Genomic DNA, 22,880 nt, shown 5'->3' on the forward strand with positions numbered 1-22,880 from the left:
TTAGACATAGAAAACAGATGTTCTTTTATCCTTAGTGTATTACACATTCCCACATTTTTACATCTAAACTTGTCCTTAGCATACTGAATAATCCCAGAACATTTCCCCCACAGGTCCTATACCTAAATCATTTAATTATATTGATGGCCCTCCTTAAAAATCTCTCCAACTTTCCTGTGTTCCTTATAAGTTGTTATGATCCAGAAGATCTTCACAACTTAGTCCATTTTTATAAGTATCTGTTCTATAAGAGTACGACATAGAGGGAAGGTACATGTAATTCCCAAGAAAATTATATTCTATCAACATAAAAATAATATCATATTTTGCCTTTTTCCTGTCTGTTGCTACTTTCACATTTGTCATCCCCTCAGGCAGAAGTCATGGCTCACGGTCCACATTTCCAGTTACAGAACTGGCACGCCACCTACTCCCTTCTCAACACATCTTTATCTTAGGAGTCAACGTGTTTCCCCATAAATGCTGGGAATCTTTCACATGTCCACAACCAAGACACTTAAAATAGTTTACATTCAAATAGCCCCTTTTAGAAGCCCCTATTACTTTTAATGGCCGAAACCAATTACTTTTGAACCAACCTAATAGTTGGCAAGATTCTACCATGTTTGTCCTCATTGATTCTTCACGCCAGTCCTGTGAGGTAAACCTCATGTGTTTATTTGAAAGACAAAGCACCCCAGGACTAGAGGTTACGTAGATTGTCTAATATCACATAAGAAGGGTGACAGCTGTGGGTCACTAACTCAGAGTATCTGATTCCAAACCTCATGCTTTTGCTGAATACTATAAAGGGGAAAAAATTTATTTCTATGTTTTTGCATTTTAGAAGCCTAACACAAATAAATAATGTAATTTTTGAAAATAAAAGGATGTCATACAAGTTACACCAATATAAAGTATCTAATTACAAAGGTATTTCATATTATTAAGGGAGGGTGATAAAATATAACTTCACTTTCTGAAGAGTAATTTTCATTCATTATTTCATGAAATATTGGCTGTGACCATGTGTCAATAGAAGTGTGACTGTATTCCAAACAGGGACAAGGTTCTTGGTACAAAGTAAATAATTAAAGTGCATCTGAGAGAAGCATCATTATTCATTGTGCTTGTGTAATTATTTGTGGAGTGTAACAGCTCTCTCTCCAAAACTCAGCCAACACCATTCACTTGTCTTTGAGAAGAAAATGCCACTCGTGGATGTATCTATCACTCTCAAAAAAGACAACAAACATTTCTAACTGTATGCATATTTTCTTAAATTTAGGTATTTAGGATTTTTTTGTGTATTCAGAAAAACTTGTTAAGAGGAAATTAAAAGACATTTTCTGACACTTTGAAAACACTTAATATTTGTTAACTTAAACTTCCAGGGCAACGAAATTCATTTTATTCATATATTTGCCTTAATACTTATAGAAAATGAAGTTTATTCACTGGGAACTTTTCAGGTATTTGTCCCCAACTTCTCAATATTTCCCAGTAATACGTTTATTATACATTAACCTTCTACCAAGTGAAAGTAATGGCAATTAAAATAGACTAAATCTCAGTTATCTGTATTCATGTGTGTTTTTGTTGACTGCTTTAAGAGTCAGGACACACATGATTATCAAATACTCTCTCATTACCCACTTGGTTTAAAAAAATCTTCTTTTTGGAAAGTTTCTGATGCCAAGTAGATATTATGAATACATATTTCCTTTTTTGTCACTTTATTAAAAGATTTTCAACCATGAAGTTTCCTCTCCAGGGATACAATGGACTTCAAAACTTCAAAAACTTTAATAGATTTTAATTTTCTTAGGTATACTCTGGGCAATGCATGTTAAAATTATGTTTATGTAATTTATCTTAAAATTCTTGCTTGGAAATTAGTCTATAAATAGGTACTACATATGCTGTATTCATTTTTAATCTAATTGGATGGCAAACTTACTAGCCTACAACAGAAACATTTAATTTTGCAACAGAATTCTACATTCCTATTCTGAATTGTTTAGTTTATGTAGCTTTTGCATTAATTAAAAGTAACTTGGAAGTGAGTCCATGAGAAGATGAATTATAAATTTAGGGGTTTTTAAATTTTCATACAAACCAGCAATTTAACAAATGATACTTTTACCAATATTCTGTTATCACGTTATTGCTTTATCTACCACTTTTTATCTAATTAAAATACTGCAATACTGTGATTTTAACAATTGTTTAAAATTTGTATTTGTTATTTGTCTTTCAAGTGTTAATGTTATTTATTTTCATACAAACTATCCATTGCCTATGCTAAAAACATACAGAAGCTCCTATAAGCAAGTTTAAAATTCAAATGCCATGTTTCATATTAGCAGTTAAAGAATGAGATAAATGACTACTATTCAAAGTCTCAGTTTGACTTTTCAACCAGAAAAACTTTATGTTTTAAGTTTCACAAGATACTCGTTTCTAGCCTTAACAATCTTAACTAGACTTTCCTGAGCAGGCTAAATTTGTAACCAAAAACTCTGTCTTTGTGCAAGGAGCTTGGCTTTAATGGGAATTATGTGGGCAACAGGAATATCTAGTTAGATATTTGATACACTTTTCACACTTAGAGAATTTGCTGCATAGAAATCTCCTTTCTCATTCATTTTGGTTTTTCTGTCCTTGGGCATTGCCATTTAATTTTGGGTTATCCACCCCTCAAAGTTAAAAAAGACAACACAGAAAAATGATGCTGAGACCAAACTTCTGCAACAAGGAAGTTACAGATCACAAAAACATTATGCCAAATGCCAATTAGGTTATATTTGCTTATGATATAGCTTCACTGAAGCATAAAGAACAGTTAGGGATATTCATTGGTGTCTGTGTATCTCTATCCGGTAGAAGTATTGGTATTGGAAGACCAAGTCAATCTGTACCACGTTCACTAATTAAGCAACATTGCTTCAAATTCTGCCATTTAATAATTGACTTTTATGGAAGCTGTAATTTCTGAGCCAAAATTATGATGCAAAACAGTTACAGATGCAGTTACAGTTGCTTTTGTGTAAATTAATGTTTAGCATAACCCACTGCTGAAGGGAAGGAAATGCCTGCAGAAATGCCTGTATAAATTGATGGATTTATTCAAAGAGCTTTTTAATCTTTTCTATCTCAATTAGAAATCAGAGAAAGATGATGATGAAAAGTAGAAAAATAGAGCAAATGGGAAGATAAAGACCAGAGAGGATGGGTGTTTTTCTTTCCAGGAAGAAAAATATGAGTTTATCCACAGAAATGTACAGCATAAATGTGAATAAATGACTCTTTATGATGGACGCAGCAACACCACAGGTGATGTGGCAATTGTCATTAAGTTTATTGTCTTCTACGTGACAAATAACAGAAACCCTTCACCACCTTAAAGACTTATAAGACAAAGCTCCTGCGTCTAATTTAGTAAATAGGTATTTCATAGAGGAGACTTACTATGTGTTAATTAGGAAGTCATTGTAAAAACTGATTGAAATGGGAGAAGAAGATTTATCCACAGCAGGTAAACAGAGTAACAAGAGAAAAAGTTAGAAGTGGCCATTTGACTAATTAAAAGAAGGTAAGCAGGTGAGTGGAAGACATAAGACGAAGTGGGGAGGTATCTTTCAAAGAAGATATTCAGGTATTTCACCTATAAGGCATGAACCTTGGCTAGTAAGCAGGCTACAGCAGGAGTGTGTGTGTGTGTGTGTGTATGTGTGTGTGTATGTATACCCCCTGCCGTTTTTATTTTGGAATCCTACCCTCCTGATTCTTATAGACTAATGAATGACTCCACGTGCTAATAAATACTGTTCCAGGCACATAAAACAATAGTGACTAGCAAAGTCCTGGGATTTCCTAAGGAGAGAGCAGGCTTATCAGAAGGCAGTAAGCAGCATTTGGATAATGGCACTGTCACCTTATGGAATCGCTCAGGTTCCTGGGATTTTGAAGTCCGATTCCTAGATGAAATCTACGCTGGATTCACAGGCTAATGAATTGACAAAGAAGCAGAGAAACTACATATGAAAATGAGAGTTCGGCTACTTGACAAAAAAGAAGAGGGAGAGACACAAAACCAGTATTAATACTGGTTTCAGAATTTCTTCACTTCTGAAATTTAAATTGCTGCTTTGAATCTTTTCTCCCTTTTTGCCTTTCTTCTTCTTTTGATGAAAAGCTGAAAATTTAAAGTACAAAGTACAAAGGTTTCCGCAGCCCAGCAGCAGATTCACGGCCTTAGTCAGTCAGTGAAAATTTTCCAGGTTCCTATTCTTCTTTAACACTAGAAGAGGCCAGACTCGGGGCAGTCATTTTTATGGAAGTCTCAGATCTTTGCCACATTATTCACATTGTGTGGGGAAAGAGCACTGGCCAGATAAAAGATTCTCATTAATTTATAATGGTGGTAATGTTTTTCATTCAACATGCAAAATGGACACAGATGGGCCCTGTGTTTCTTGATTTCTGCTCTACAAGACATCAAGTGCAATGCTTTGCACCAGGTTCCTAGTGGGAGAGGTAGAAAGGAGATTTTTCATGCTACGTATGGAAGCTGAAGGATAATGACTCGGGAAGAGTCACTTACAGAGAGTTTAGGGAACACTGGTGGCTGCTTCATTGTTCTTTTCACAGCAGGCTAGAGGGCAAAAGTTTATCAGAAGGGGAGAAAAAAACCTCAGGGTTAAATGGAACTCAATAGAAATTCAAATATGCTTAAATAAAATTTTCTCTTGGGCTTTAATTCTGGTCTTTGATTTGCATTCTTCTAAAAAATTAAATGATGTTTTAAATATGGCAGTCCTTTTGTATTCTTCATTTAATCACAAACCTTTGAATTTGGGCATTGTTAATAACATTAAATATTGGGCTTACATTGTTAGCTTAATAGTAAGTGGAAAGGATGGCTTTGTAATTGTCTCACTCAAGCCTTAACTTTTAATAAGTCCATTTAAAAATTCAAGAGACAGTCTAATATTAGGGTACTTACTAGAGGAACTACTCATCCAAGAAAGAGGCATAGAGGGTGCAAATCATTTAAAATTTAGAAATTAATGAATTTTACTAACTGAATTTATCCTTGAAAATTATTGAAATGACACCTAAAATATGTGGTAATTGGGCATACAGTATCCTAGGTTTTCTAAATATTTGCAAGCTAGTTTTTAAATAACATTTGAAACTAAACCTCATAGAATTACCAGTCACTAACACTTTATTCAACCTCATCCCTCTATCAACTCAGTTTCAAGCTAGGTTGTTCATAATATCAAATTAGCTGTGTTGACTTCTGTTACACCACATTTACAATATATTATTAGTAATGGTTTTTTAATATCTATCACTTTTTAAATCTTTTTGGCTTTGAGAATTTCTAATTCTTCTTTTTTTTACTTAGTGAACTGGAAACTATAGATTTCCTCTTGCACATCCGAGGGCCCAGGAAGCTGACCTAAAGTTATGGATCCTTTGTAGTTTACGATGCTCTGTATTCAAATCAGTTTCAGAAGAAATGGTTTGAAGTCAAGAAATACATAATGGCTATGGAAAGAGTGTTTAGATATATTCAGTGGTTTCTGTGCAATACTATAGAGATACTGGTATCAGAAAATCAAGTCAATCTGAGCAAATTTATATCTAATAAAATTTTCTGTTAGTAAAAGGGAAAAGTGTCTATATTTATGTCTATTTATATTGATTGATCAAGATAGGTAGAGATTGACAGATAAACCTGACAGCACCGTGTATACAATAAAGATTATTAGTTATCTATCAATATCTACTGTCTCTTTTTTTGACAATAGGACTGAGTTAAGCTTTGCACACATCCTCTCTGCTTTAGCCCAAATACCCTAGATTTAATATGGCCATATGCCTGCATTCTAAATAATAGGATGAGACCAGAAGCAATACATATGCCAAAGTGAGGCCTTCTCTCTAAAAAAGAATGTGTGTGCTCCCAGGCCTTTGTTCTTTCTGGTTGGAAGATAATAACACCTGGAGCAGCCACTGTGGACCCAGAGAAAACAGCTATGTGTTGAGGATGACAATATCTCCTTATCAGCTTTGGATCACTAAACTATGGATTACCGGAAGAGAAACAAACAGTTCTATCATGTTAAAACACTAGTTTGGATTCTCTTTTTTATGGCAATTTATCCTATACCCAATTTAACAAAGTTCCTATTAGGAAGAGAAAAAAAATATGGGAGTGTTTATCAAAAATACTCAATAAATGAGAAATTGTGTACAGCTGGAACTACCAGAAACGCCTAATTTAACCATAGTTTATATGTGCCTATGTACTCCAAACGAAAGTGAAAAAATAGCCCTATGTTATTTGATAAATTTCTTTACAAAAGCTTTTAAAAATCTGATTCCAATTACTTATAGTGTTACTTTCAACTACTAAAATTAAGGAAAAACCTTTCATCTTTTATTTATATATTTATGTCAACAGTTTCTGACATCAGCATAGGAATAAATAGACTAGAAAAAGGTAGGGTTATTAATGCCTTTACCTCTATTATAGTTGCACGCATACTAATTTCAAGAGTGAGACATGTAAGGCTTTAATATAAGTTTAGTAGGTTTCCATGATGTATATGAAAGCTTTTGAAAAAAATTAAAAGAATATAATAAACTATAAAATATAAAGGGTTATTATTATCATCATCATCATCATGTCTTATTTTCCAGAGATTTTTTTTGCAACTTGTTGCAGCTACTGACCTAAAGCTTCAGAGCTGAGATACAGAGGACAGAAAAAGTATATAATAGAATGAACAAAATAATATTTCTGAAATTAGTTGAATACACTACTAAGAAGTCTGAATTTAGAATTTAGGTTTTAAGTCCATTACTCTCAAAAAAAAAAAAAAAACCTCATAGCTACACACATATATGAGTCATTTTTAAGGGTATATAAATGAAAACAACTGGAAACATAGAGCTTTGAAATAAGAGCTAATTTGACATTTAGCAATGAATATATTTAATCTAATACTCATTCATTTGTAGGGATATTGTTTTAAAAATTGTATAGCATATAACATTAGAGTCACGATTGATGCTAAATTATATAAACATAATTTATAGTTAAATAGAAGACTAAAATATACATGTAGTCATTCATCTCGATTCTTTCAAACGTTCGAACTGTATAGTGTCTTTTTTATTTGTTTTATTTAGAACAGGTACCTGCAAACTTCCTATGAAGGGACGGATAGTCAATATTTTAGGCTCTGTGGGTCATATAGTCTTTGTTGTAACTGTGCAATTCTGCTGTTTAGGACAAACTTAGCCATAGATTATATAGAAATGAATGAATATGGTTGTATTCTAATAAAACTATTTATGAACACTGAAATTTGAATGTCCTACAATTTCACATATCATGAATTATTACCCTTCTTTTAATTTTTTTCAAATATTGAAAAACAACATACCCATTTTTTTACCTAATGGGCCAGCTTTTGCCTGCAGGCCATAGATTGTCAACTCCTGATTTAGAATGATTACGAAATCAAAGCAATATATACAGATACACTTACCTGTACAGGATAAATTTTAAATATATACATCATTTAGATCAATTAAAAATCTTATAAAAGGTTATTGAAATTCATCATTCAACAAATATTAGTGAGATTCTAATGTGTACCAAGCACACTATACAAATATATAAAGTCTCTGCCCTCATGGAAATTATAGTCCAGTTTATGAAATAAATGTCAATAAATAACTATGCAAATAAATTGATGGCGCCCATCACCTACAATGTACACTATAAATCAAAATTAAATAAAACTATGATTTTCAACATTGTTTTATTTAATTTGGTATAAATTGAAAACTTAGCTTTCAATCAAAATATTCTAATGGTATGGTAAAGCTGAGCAAATTAAATTATAAATTTGTAGACTAGCAGCTCAAAGGTAGAAATAGACCTAGAATTAGCTGATAGACAAATGTATGTGATTACCCTGTATTTTACAATCTTGATCTCATTTTAAATGATGGAGTTTCATAATTGTTTTATATTGGATCGCAGAAGATCATGCAGATTACTACCATTAAGACACAAGGACACAACTTCTCTAAGTCTTCACGTCACATATGGTGGTCATTCCAACACCACACTCTTCTGTGAGATGTTTCACACTTACACCACTACTTACACCACTACCCAGTTTCACCAACAGCTTGACTTCCTGTGGCTACAGATGAACATATTAGGTTGGTGCAAAAGCAATTGCAGTTTTTGTCATTAAAAGTAAGGAATGCTTCCTCTCTTTCTTATCACTGTTACCCATAGGAGTATCTGTAGGCTTTTCTGACATTTTCAACAATATTTTTACACTACAGAGCAGAGAAGAAGAAAAACACAGCCAGGAATGCACACAGGTCTTGGCCCTATGCGGGGCATCATGGAGAACCTGTCCCTGGCACATCCAGCCTACGCACGTGCCATTTTATTATGCCTTGTAGGTGTGTTTGTGCGGGGGCATCTGGGTGTGTGCAGAAAAGATATATCACAGCTTCGTTTTGACTGCAACCTGTCACTTGCAGTCATGTATAAAGTTTTTCACGTGTCACATTATATCAGTACTCAAAAAGTTTTGGATTTTGGAACATTTTAGATTTTGGATTTTTGAATTAGGAATGCGCAACCTTTATATCCTCTGCTTTGAGGACATGTATAACATAACAGAAGAGTACAAAAACAAACAGAAGCCACAAATGTTTATTGGCTTAATTGAAACACATAACACAATCTTCAATCACTACTTTTTATTGATATAAGTTAACGCTTGCGCTTAAGGGGGAAAGAACCACACAGTTATATTCCCCATGTGCATTTCTTCTTTTGTAAATAATTACTTCCATATAAGGAAGGATAAGTTATTAATTCAGATGGTCCACTGTGAAGAAGATGCTAGGTGTACATTTAATTTTCCAAAGCAGCTAATTTATATGGCGTGATTCCAAATATTTTCTGAGGGCAGTGGTGTGAAGAAAAAAATCATGCACTTACATAACTGCTCAATATACACTTTTTTTCAAGTTAAGTTTAAAATTGTTCAAAAGAATGAAAAAAAAAATCCTGTTCTAAATGAAGTCAGACATCAAAATAATCCTTACTGGAATCTTATTGAAATGGAAGGAGCAAGGTACACATGATACTAAGTTAAAAAACTCTTGCAATATCTACACTATGGAGAAAATAGGGAATTGACCGTCCTCTTAGGCAGTAGAGCAGAATTTATAAATAGAAAGTCAAGAAGAAAACATGTATTTTAGCATTTTTGAAAGTGTGTTTCAAAGATCACTAATCTCATACGCAGCCCACAAATAAGAGTGATGAAAGTCAAATAATTTGGGGAAATACTAATACAATATTTCCTTCTAAAAGGGTCAAAATATACATTCATATATTAATCACTCTGATAATTCCAGCAGTAAGGAAAAAATTAAATTTGTTTAAACAGTTTCCCTAACTATTTGACCTTTGCCTAGTCCCAACCATTAAAATCCCCTTTAACTATTGCCATATGGAAATATTTATGAAAATCTTGTACTAGAGAAGGGGTAGGCAAATTTTTTCTGTAAAGACTAGGTAGAAAATACTTTAGGTTTTGCAATGTAACAACTACTCAATGCTACCTTTGCAGCATGAAAATAGCCGTAATTGAATACACCTATAAATGAAGGGTTATGGCTATGAGCCAATAACATTTTATTAACAAAAACACAGCAGACCAGATTTATTCCAGGGGTCATCATTTGCCGACCGCTGAAGTGGAAGTAAAGAAGCTAAAAATCCACCACCTTTATCCAATAGGGTTTGTCTTCAAGTGTTCTTCAGGGATCAATGACCACGAGGAGTTTCCTTGAGCTTCACTCTGACACGAGAAGGCATATGCAGGTAGTGATTATCTATTTTTCTCAACCATGCAGAGAAAAGACACCTCAAGTGCTAAGGTATCTGCCACATTCAGCTCAGCACTAGTAGACACCTACGGTTTTGTAGATAATCCAGGACAAGAATACAGATTTTAAACAGCTATACATTTCCAAGCAAGTGCAAAGAATTAAGCTGAATATACACCTCAAAAACAGAATTAAAGTAAATATATTGATTTGATATGCTAGAAAGTTGAAAAGATACTACTTGTGCTCTTGATTTTATTTTGATGAGTTAGTAATTATGCAAATTGTAAAAGTACATTTTTATAAAGTGATACATTGTTCCAAAAAAGTGACAGAATTTACGGAGTAAATTGAATTGTCTGCTTACATATGTGTAGTGATATCTGTCGTATCAAAGTTCCCACAAGGCAATATTTTCATCTCATGGTAATAACCTCAGGTATCTAAAGCACCAAACAGTGCTGTAAAACATATTTGTCCCCACCACAGTCTTCTCCTTGCTCTTATTATATTGGTTAGAAGCTTATGTAACTTATCAAATGAGCAAAGATGTTAGCAAGTATTACAGTACTGGCTCCAAACATTAGTTCTGATCATTTAGCTCATTTCTCCAATTCGCTGGAGGTTCAAAAGACCTTTGGCAATTCCATTAAATGATCTGTTATTTTCTTCAGTAAATGTCATTTCCCTAATCTAGTAATTAATAAAAAAACAAAGACAGGTTTCTCAGGAAATGTTGCTTGCTTGCTTTTTGTGCTGTATTTCTACCATTTGCCATTTTATGAAGTTATTATTATTACTAACATTTAATTACGTTGTTTGATCTTTGGCTAAACAGTTTGCAGACTTTCATTACCATCCCTACAAAGACCAGCCCAACTGTTTTAATGAATATTGATGTCTTCATATAATGATGAAGCCCTTTATTCTCTTGCTACTGAATTACTAGGCAGTGATCACAAGGAAACATATAATACACACTAACAGGAATCCTTGATTTTTCACAGAAATCAAACTTTCGGTGAAGGATTTAAGTCACTAGTTTGTATTGTATGATCATAATTACATCAAGACAGAACTCAGTGGAAGATTTTGAGGACAAAATAACGGGAATATATTCTAATTATTCAAAATTCAGGCATAAATGTTAATAGCTGAATTCATACGGAATTTATTTTTAAGATCTAATTTCCATAATATTTGGTTTCTCAATGGACTCTCCATTGTCAGCAGAATCACTGACTTAGCATATAAGACCTTTCCTTATATGGCCCTAATGTACTATTCTTCTGCCAACACCTCTCCCTTGCCCCTCTACCCTCACTACCGCTGCCACTCAGTTATTTTATGGCATGGTATGAACATAGCAAGCTACTGACTGCTTTTTAACTATTCCATCCTGGCTCATGCTTCTGTAATGTTGTAAATACTTACCTGAAATGACCTCTCCATCTTCTCTACACAGTCAATGCCTACTTTTAAAGATGGTCCAAGCACTATTTATTTTATTCACTCGTTTACTCAAAAGCGTATTGACAATCACCAATGAGCCAGGTGTTATCTACACACTGGATGACCCCTACTCTCATGCAGCTTACACCTGGAGAAGATACTTATAAACAAATGCATAAATAAGGAAGACAATTACAAATCTTGGAAACAGCCCTGAAGGAAGTCAGTGAGTGATGGGAGAGAGAATAAAGCATGAGGAAACATAACTTTAGACAAGGTGGTCAGGGAAGGCCCCTCTGCAGAGGTAACATTACAACAGAAGCTTGAGGATGATAAGGGACAGGTAAGTGACTAAAAGGCCTTTGGCGTGATCAGAAATTGAAAGGAGACCAAGGTAACTGGAGCCAAAACCTTACTAAGGTGGTGGGAGATGAGCTTTACTCCCAAACATCTTGCTGCCATCCCCTCAAAGTCAGTCCATCAAACCCCCTTTCTTAACAGCATATGATATAATGCTATAAATGTCTACCTCCAGCTCAGCTCTGAGATCTTTCAGGTTAACTACCATATATCACACACCTTGTATCCCCAGAACCCACACAGGGCCAAGTATATAGTTCATGTTCAACAAAAATTTGTTCAAACTTAATGTCTGTGCCAATATTCTAGATCCTAACCCCTTCTGAAGTCTCTAAGGATTCATGTTATCTTTTATCCACATCTTTATCCTCTGTATTAACTCAATGCATAAATATCTCAAGTCTTTCCAATCTTAAAAAAAAAAAAAAAAATCTCCCCTCCACCCTACCTTTGCTTTCCCTCTAATGAGGGCCTTTCTAGTTTCCTTACGAAAATTTTTAAGAGAGGTATTCACTCATTTCTTCTACTTCCTACTTCCTCTGACCTTCCTTAGCTCACTGCAATGCAGCCTTCTATTTTGTTTTTTGAGTACTTCAGCATTGGCAGAGCTGGTTGTAATGTGTCTGAATTCAGGAATCAGACTTTATAGGTTTGAATATTCGTTTTATAATAGGAGGCAAGTCACTTAACTTTCCTGTGCATCCACAGCCTCATCTGAAACACAAGCATAACAACAGCATCCAACCCGTGGAGTTGTCATGAGGATCAGAGGGGCTACCATATGTAAAGTGTCTGGCAAATTTGCACAATTGTTATTTTGCCCTGCATGTGTATATAGTTCCCTTATCGTGCTTGACTCTTCTGCAACTCTTCCTTTGTCCTGAGATTATTTTCTCACTTAGTTTCCCTATCGCTCCTGGCTCTCCATTTCCCTTCTCCCTTTCTGGCCGTCATATGTCAGTGTTATGAATTCTTTTCCTCCATTCTCTTCTAAATGTCAGTGTCTACCAAGACTCTCCCCTTTTCACTCTACACACTTCATCCAAATCCATCAGTTTCAATCACCATCTAAACAATAATGGATTCCATATCTTTACCCTTAACTCAGATCTTTTTTTTTTAAAGTTTTAGACCTCTTTGCAACAGATTTCAGATTGTCCCCACCTAGCTTTTCAGCAGGACCCTCAAATTCAACACTTCTACGTTTGAAATCAGCTTTTCTCCTCCCCTGCACCTCCGCTGGGAGGGAATGGCAGACATCTATACTAGGCACGAGGTCCCTCATTCAGACAAATTAGATGACACAAAGTCTCTGCTCTTTCTCCTCTTCTCTTCCTCTTCATGAGTCTTCATTCCACTTTCCACATCTTCCTAGAACATCTTCTCCCCACTCCATTTCCAGCGCAGCACCTTAGACCAGCCTCCCTTCCTCTTTCCTCTGCAGAAACCCTCCTACCAGATCTCTGTGCCTTCAGTGTAACAAACGTCCAATCCATCTGTACACAGCAGTCAACAAGATCTTTTTAAAACGCAAATCTGATCACACCATTGCCCTGCTTAAAACCCTGCAATGACTCCCCAAAGCTTTCAGGATACAGTTCAAACTCGTCAGTGTAGTTCAAGGCCCTCTGCCTGAGCCAGATCAGTGCCCTTAACAGCTCCCTTTCCGCCCATTCAGGAGGCTGCAAGTGCCCTATAAAAATCTGCTGCCACGATGTTCCGGCTGCTCAGGAATTTCCTCCAAGCTCCATATCACACCCCGTGGGTCGGTTGCAGCTTTGAGGCTCTGTTCTCATCACAGGTCCCTGATTTCTTCTTAGTCCCTGCCTGTGATCTGAATGCTACCTGACTCCCTTCTCAGACATCTGATCTGCTAACTTTTCTCTTTTTTTTTTTTTTTTTTTTTTTTAACTGTATTAACTGAATTTTTAATTGCAACAGGGCACAGAGAGCTGCAAAGAGAAACGAGAATATCCAAACATCAGCAACTGCTACACGCTCACTCTTTTTTTTTTTTAATTATTATTATACTTTAAGTTCTAGGGTACGTGTGCATAACGTGGAGGTTTGCTTCATATGTATATATGTGCCATGTTGGTGTGCTGCACCAATTAACTCGTCATTTACATTAGGTGTATCTCCGAATGCTATCCTTCCCTGCTCTCCTCACCCCACGACAGGCCCTGGTGTGTGATGTTCCCTGTGTCCATTTCATTTATTGCTTTCTCCAAAGTATGGTCTCCCTAACCACCCTCTGTGCTCTGAACACTGTGCTCCATGAGCAAGGGACATTCCCATCCCTACTCCTAACCCAAGATCCCATAGTCCAGTGTCCCCTCCCAGGCAACTCCTAGTTTTCTGTAAATTCGTTGATCCCTGTGCTCCATCCACAGGGAACACTTGCTGTTAATACCTTTGTCCCTGCACTCAAGTCGTTCTCTTCGTCTAGATAAACTGTGCCTTCCCTCACTACTCACCCCATACCAGGGTGCCAAACATACACACCCACACCTACTCAGCCAGCATTTCAAGACTCAACTCTTGGAAGCCCTTGGTGACACTCACCCTGGTCTTAATTAAAAACCTCCTTTCTGTCCTCTAAATCCCACTGTATGAATCTAACATAGTATCTATTGCTTAAAAGTTACTTTATTTCCCTTTCTCCCCTATTAGACTGTAAGCCCCTGAGGTCAGTGAAAGATAATCAGTCTTTGTATTCCAGTGCCTAGTACAGTGCTTAATGTATCAGGAGTGCTTAACACACAATTTTTCAATAAATGAGTGAGTGAATTAATTTCATAGTCCTGAAATAGGTTGAATGAATGTCATTATAAAACAGTTTTGGATGTAATAGAAATATCATTTGACAATGATTTTTAATCTTAACTCCAAGTGTATGTTAATATTAGTTCTCTTAAACTAGATATATTCCAAAATATCTCTGAGAATCACATGACATACCTCTCCTTTTACACAATAATTTATTGACTCCTTTAAAATGAAATCAATGTCCATCAATTTTCTTCTCTGAAAGGCTTGGATGATGAGGCAGGGAGTCTCAGCAGAAGTTGTTCACGTGCAGAATATAGTATATTTGATGTGAATAAATTCCCACCAGGGAATAAAATAAGATATCCTCATTTTATTCTCATTTTGCAAAACTCTTAGATAGGAACATTTGCATTAAAACTTTCTGAGCAACTTAGCTCCTGTAGTGTTTTTAATTGTGCCATTTATACCTGACACTGTTATTCCTATGACTAAACGCAGTATTACTGAATATAGTTATCGGTTATATTATTAAAACTGGTAAAGACAAATGAATGGAATACAGAATGCTAATATTATTTTGACTGATATAGTACTTTGTAGTTCTAAGCCCTAACACATGCACGCACGTGCACACACACAGACACACATAAACACACACACAAATAGTCTTTATATATAGTTTGTAATGTATAATGCTTGTAGCAATCAACACTTACTGAATGTTCATTATGTGCTAGAAAGTGCTCTAAGGATTTTATGTTTATTTTAATATTTAGACCTGACAACAATCTCAAGTAACAGGTTGTGTTAGGCCGTTATTGCACTGCCGTTAAGAAATACCTGACACTGGATAATTGATAAAGAAAAGAGGTTTCATTGGCTCATGGTCTACAGGCTGTACAGGAAACACGGCACCAGCATCTCCTTGGCTTCTAGTGAGGCTTCACAAGGCTACTAGTCACGGCAGAAGGCAAAGGGGGAGCAGGCATCTCACATGGCAGAGCAGGAGAAAAAGAGAGAGTGGGGGGCAGGGACCACACATTTCTAAATGACCAGATCTCATGAAACCCTGCTCACCATCATGAGGACAGCATCAACCCATGAATGAGGGATCTGCCCTCATGACCCAGTGATCTCCCACTAGGCCCCACCTCCAACAACGGGGATTACATTTCAACACGAGATTTGGGAAGGGACAAATATCCAACTACATCACAGATAATATATTATCTCCTTTTCTCAATTGAGGAAACAGAGACAGAGAAAGGTAAATAGTCTGAGGTTACATAGCTAGTGATTTTTCTTAAAATCAAGAGAAAAAAATGATTCTTATTAATCACATTCAGCCAAAACTGAACTCCAGGCAATCTAATTTCAGAGCTCTGTTTTTAATCTCTCTGCTCTCATCTTCGTAGGTATTATAATGTAAAACAAATATTTTCATGGCTTTACCAAAAGAAGTTTTTTGGGTTTCTTTTCTTTTTTTGTTTCCTTTTTCCTTTTTTTTTTTTTTTTTTTTTTTGAGATGAAATCTCCCTCTGTCACTCAGGATGGAGTGCAATGGCGCAATCTCAGCTCACTGCAACCTCCGCCTCCCAGGTTCAAGCAATTCTCCTGCCAGAGCCTCCTGAGTAGCTGGGATTACAGACACCTGCCACCACGCCCAGCTAAATTTTTGTATTTTTAGTAGAGATGGGGTTTCACCATCTTGGTCAGACTGGTCTCGAACTCCTGACCTCAGGTGATCCACCCACCTCGGCCTCCCAAAATGCTGGGATTAGAGGCATGAGCCACCACGCCTGGCCCCGAGAAGTTTTTTTTTTTTTTTTTTTTTTTTAATAACAGAAAATACTTTCCTTCCCATAAAGGAAACTTCCTGCTACATGAAATATACATTCAGTGAAGTTCAGTATAACTCCTGTATATGTACATTCTTTCATAGCTATTGATTATCTCTTCTCCCTCCCACCAGAAGGTGCTCAACTTTATACCTCCAACACATGACAAAGACTCTAGTATATAAAGGCGCTAAACAAATATTTGGTAGTTACATTCATGAATACATACTATGAAGATGGAATTCGATCAATACATTTTAAGGCCACAGATGAAGCCTGTGATAAATACTTTGTCAATCGGTATTCCATTTAGTCCTCAATAATTATATGAAGTTGAGATTATCATACCCCTTTTACCACTATTTTCTTGGTTTACAGAGGTTAAGCACCTTGCCCAAGGTCCTAAAACTGGCGAGTGGTAAAATCTGAATTCAAACACAGATATGTGTTACTATAAATTTCAATGCCTTGTGATTTGAAGCACCTTTAACTGTATATTCTCAGCTACTAAAAGAGACCAAATATTGGAGTGGATTTGCTATGGCCCTATCCAGCAGTGGAGTTTTGTGTTTTTCTTAGGGCCAAGTTTCTAGTTGTGTGATTCCAAAATGTCAACACTGACAATCGTACAGGTACAACTATATGAGGCAAACAAATTCGTGAACATTGCTTTGCTCCAAATACTTTTTGTACTCCCCACTTTATTTTTCAAGTACTAATGAACATCCTTACTTAGTACATGATATGAGCTCTAATGTTACTATGGAAGAGGAAAGTCACTTCCAAGTGACCCTTGCAAAACTCTGACACTTCCGTGTCCACATGAGCAATGCTGCCTATGAAGGCAGTGGAACAGGTGAGTCTGCCAGAATTCTAGGGAACCCCAAACAAAACTGATGATCCAATACATTGTTCAAAGTACAAGTTACAAAAATTAAAACCTATCTTGAAAAAAAATCTCCTCATGTGTTCCATTTTTATCCTAACATAAGCATTTAATGGAGAGTATTAAATGGAGAGTATTAAATGGAGAGTATTAAAAAGCATTTAATGGAGAGTATGAAAAGTAAAATATAAGTTTTATACTTAGCAAAAATAGGAAGAAAAATTCTCGTCATCTAGCAAAGTACCGTGCCATCGTAGGCACTCAGTAAATATTTATTGAATAAACGAATGAGGTTTATATTTACTTCTGTAAAATAGAACACATTCCACTGAAGGGTAACTCTTTTATGAAATATCTTACCATGGTTATTATAAATAATTATAAATAAATATCTAGCTAAAACCTTGTATTAAATAATTTTTTAAAATAACAGCTGTAATATCTTATAAATTTTCACCCCTTCAGTTATCTGATTAGTGTCTCTCTAGATGAATAATAGATTTGAAAGTAGTTCTGTTCCTTTTTAGTAACTCCAGAATTCAAATCACATTGTGATATTTATTGGTGCCAGAGTCCCTACAGAATCCCCCAAACATTCTAAAGCATTAAAATCAGAGGTGTTTTCTACTGCTATTTAGGATATTATTCATCCAAGAGTTTCTATCATTTTTCTTAAAATCAAGAGAAAAAACAATTCTTATAAATCACATTAGTATCAGGTGAGATATCCAAGTGCAGTACTTCATCCATCTGCAGTTCTCTAAAATTTGGAACAACTCACTCATTCTTTCCATAATATTGTATCATTAGTCAATTGATCAGACTTTACAAAGTAGAAGACTCATTGTTGTGAATGTGAAATGACTCTAAGTAAATCTGTCCAGAAACAAGTAATAAAGCTAACCTGAATAATACGGCTCACTTTTCATTCTAAGAGTGAGGGCTGGCTCTTTCAGAACTCTGCTATAGAATGGATGATATCACTGATCCTTTTTTCTTTTTCTCTGTTGGACCAATGAAACACCAGACATTAAGACCTATTTTAATGGTATGTTGACCTCATTGGTCATTATCTCTTTTTAATTGCTTTGAGTGTATTTGCTACAACTTATGGTCTTTTCTGAAATTCTATTAAAGGTACACTTGTTTCTATTTCACTTATACTCAAAGACAAAACCAAAACAACTATAAAGTTGTTTTAACTTCAGTCTTTATTTTCATATACTAAGCAGTTACATGGAGTTCATTTGAATTTTTTATTCACTTAGTTGAAATAGCCAATGGTGCTATGGGAGGAAAAAGTTATTAGTCAAAATGTCCCTTCTGTATATCCTTAGTAGTCATCATACAGATTGATATTGATACAACTTAATTTCTTAATTCTGAAAATTATTAATTAAAGCAACTTGGCCTGGTTTTCAGATCTAAATGTTTCTCTTTGAACCATTTTCTGATCCCTTTGCAATATTCAACTTAAACATTAGAAATCCTAGTTTATTCTGGCTCTGCTTCAATCTTCCAAAATTTCCTCTGTGTTTACTTTGGTCTTTTGGAAGAGGTCCAAGTTTGTCTCCAGTCTCTGAAAGGAGATGAATGAAGCTGAAATTGCATTTACTGTTCTTTTGACTCTCCTGTTTGTGCTTAAAGACAGATCTAATTTCTCTGGTAATTTTCATAAAGAAAAATTACCAAATTAATTTATTTTAGCACTCACTAAAACAGGGCTTATTCACAGCTATTATGACGTTCACTATTCTCATTTTTTCTTAAAGAATAAAATCCTCATTCAAGGATAGATTGCAGTTTTCACAGGTATAGCTATAAAAAGCGTTATACAATCCCAAGCATTTTGGCATAACAAAAGTTAGACTCCTTTAGGGTTAAAGGAATTGAGGCCTGGAACAGTTAGAGGTTCATTCAAGGTCGTATGGCTAATTAGTGGCCAACCTAGGACTGAAAACCCAGTTTCGTATCACTTCTGATCTCTTCTCACTCCTGTGATTGCCGCTAGTTCTCAGATTATTCAACTGCTGATTTGATCTTCAAAGTTTTTACGGAATGTTGAAAAGTCAACTCTTTCTCTCTTTCTTTCCATTACTGTGCACTGATATTATCTTACTCTCCCTCAGAAGAGAAATAGGAACAAATAAACATCAAAAATCATTATGTGCCATAAGTATGGAGAAAAGTATGAACTGCATATCTTGAGAAAATATGTAGCAAATAGATGATAGGGCGATAAGCACTGTAGAAGTAGATGACAAACCCAGAGATTGATGGATAGAAAATTCACCCACTATTAACATTTTCAACACATAACACTTAACTCCTCAAAGGTTTTTGTGCACACAAGCAAAAGAACTCTCAGCTTAAGGACACCTATGAATTTTTAGCAGCCTGGGCAAATATTTCAATTCAAGAATACAACTTTTCGAGAATTGTCCTACAAAGATGTAAACTATTTTAAATTTCTTAGGAGAAGAAGCTTCACACAAGACAAAATAAAGTTGCTATTATTATTTGCTTAAGTTCCATAGTCTTTCTGATTATCAGTTGATAAATGCACCCAAGCACCAACAAAAGGAAATAAACATGTACCGGGTCTTATGCAATAGCTATGTTTCAGAACATTCACGAATCAGTCTTTTTTGGTACATGATGATCGAGGTAACTAGATATCTAGGTAAGGTCTCAGAGGTGTGCATCCAGCTCTTTGATGGAGTAAGCACACTAAGGGACCTCATCCTTACTTGGAAGGTTTAGAGCAGTTCTCAGCTTACACACACTTTATAATCAGTTGGACAGCTTATAAAAAAATAACAAGGCCCAGGGCCCACCCCAGGTGAATTAAGTCAAAACTTCTTTCAAGAGCAGTTTCATTGGACTGAAGCTAACGAAACTTGAAACAAGTGGATTTAAGGAAAAACATGAAGGGGGAAGGAGAGTCAGAAAATACGAGTAACTCTTTCAAGGAGTGTTCAATGAAAGGGAATCAGAGAAGTGAAGTAATCACTGGAAGTAGATTGACAAATAAAGGAAGGTTTTATTTGTTTAGGTTTGGTTTCATTTGTTTGTTTTGGGGTTTTATCTGTTTTTAAAGATGGAAAATACTATAACATATCTGTGTGTTGACAGATATGATCCAATAGAAAAGAAGTTTTTATCATAGGAGAAAGATGCAATACTCGCTACTGTGATGACTTTGAATAAACTAAAGGGCATGGGAGCACAGGAGAGGGGCTAGCCTTACACTGCAGCAGGACACTTCACCTCCAGGACAGGAGGAAAGGCAGACATGTAGGCACAGATGCAGAAAGAGGAAAATTCAGGTGGCGGAACACACAAAAGTTCCCTCTGATAGCTTTTATGTTCTCAGTGAAAAAATATATATATACAGTCATCAAGAAAGAGTAAGCAATGGGGTGGGATATTGCATATCTGCAGGCAGGGCAGATGTAAAGTAATCAGGCAACTCGGTGAATGAAATGTCATCCCATTGGTCTGTTTTCCCAGAAACTCAATGCCATTCAAAAATGAAATGCATTATTCTCTCATGCTTTGATCTCAGTGAGTCCATTCTGGGACCTAACGACCATCATTTCCTCTTATAGAGGTGTGAAACCACTCTCCTCTAGTTCATTCTTGTCTTGCAAGAGGTAAATAAAGCTTGTCAGTCTCTACTGTGAAAAATATTTCTTCCTTTTTTCAAAACTCAAAATGATACTTGCTTATCTCCAGTTTGCCAATTCCCATTCTCCAGAATTTCTTAATAATAAAACCACTGAAAATTGCTCAGCAATCACATTTTTGAGCACTCTCAAGATTCCACACCAGTATAATTCCATTGAATTAGTACATGTGAACTCATTTAAAAATACTAGGATCTCCATCTCTCTAGCCTGCATGTAATTCAGAATAGTGAGAAATTCCTAACCTAACCTTACTTAGTCCTTTTTTAAAAGATTAACTTTATTTTGCATATTTAGGTTTACAACCTGATGTTATAGGATACGTAGAGATAGTAAAACGGTTGCTATAGTGAAGCAGATCCACATGTCTATCATTTTACGTAGTTACTTGTTTGTGACAAGAGCAGCTAAAATCTATTGAACAGTTCCTAATACAATATAATTTTATTAACTTTAGTCCTCATGTTGTACATTAGATTTCTAAATTTGTCCAAATTATGTTCTGTGTTGTCAGATTGGCCTGTTAGACATCTGGTAAATTCTGTCCCATTTTGCTTATTTCTAAACTCTTCAATTATCTGATAGTTTACATGCACTTATAAGTACCTCTGAGTAAAGTTCAGATGAATGCACTCTGAATCGTTTTCCTTCTTGACCAGTTACACCTTCTACTCAGTTCAGAGTGTACTTTATTTGTTCATATTATGCCTTCATTTTTAAATTATTTTATATGTTAAAATAGAATTAATTCACAGATAAAGATAAAGACACAGAGAGAAAGAGATAGTATATGAATAGGTACAGGTATGGGTATGAGAAAGTGTGTGTATAGATATAGATCTGGACGAGGTTTAAACATACAGCATTTTATTTTATATATACAAGATTAGATATGTATATGATTTCATACTGATACCATTTTATTTCAGGTGGAGTAGCTCAATATAGGGGGCACAGAAGCAAAGTCTGTTAAGCCAAACAAAAGAACCTCATATCCTCCCTTAGGAACTTACTATAAAGACGTTGAAAAGTGGCTTAAATTCTCTAAGTAAAATAACCCCTTCATTGCAGAATTCTTATATTTAAGGACAGTGTTTGTAAAATTCCAGCACATAGTAGGTTCCCAGTGAATTGTTGTTTTTATCACTCTTTTCACAAATCCTTTATTTTTTTCTGCAATGCCAGACATTTTAAATAACAATAATAAACAAATGCCTTCTGAGTTGGATATTGCCATGATTTGATCTTGTTAAGAGTTGAGTAAATTGGTGGAGTTAATGTTTTCACATTTTGAAAGAAGCCTTTTTTTTTTTTTTTTTTTTTGAGACGGAGTCTGGCTCTGTCGCCACGCTGGAGTGCAGTGGCGCGATCTCTGCTCACTGCAACCTCCACCTCCCGGGTTCACCCCATTCTCCTCCCTCAGTCTCCCAAGTAGCTGGGACTACAGGTCCCTGCCACCACGCCTAGCTAATTTTTTGTTTTTGGTTTTTTTTTAGTAGAGATGGGATTTCACTGTGTTAGCCAGGATGATCTCGATCTCCTGACCTTGTGATCTGCCCGCCTCAGCTTCCCAAAGTTCTGGGATTACAGGCATGAGCCACCACACCTGGCCTGAAAGAAGCCATTTTTTGATGGAGTCTTCTAACATCTGTGTTACTACTGCAATGAATAAGATTTTTCATACTCACGAACGAAATGAAATACCTATGTGACATTATATTGCTGAAGTAGTCTATTTGCAAGCACACACAAAGTTTTATGCTGTAGTGTCCCAGCACATAAATTAGAAATAAAGGTAGTGGGCACTTCTACAAATAAAGAAATCAAATTCAGCTTCTAGGACATAGGTCTTCATTTTCTTCTCGACCTATATCTCTTTCTCTCTCTCTCCCATTCTCTCTCTGTCTTCCTTCTTCCCTCCCCACCTTTCTT

The sequence above is a fragment of the Macaca mulatta genome, chromosome 1 (genome assembly GCF_049350105.2).
Source record: "Macaca mulatta isolate MMU2019108-1 chromosome 1, T2T-MMU8v2.0, whole genome shotgun sequence".
Lineage (NCBI taxonomy): Eukaryota > Metazoa > Chordata > Mammalia > Primates > Cercopithecidae > Macaca > Macaca mulatta.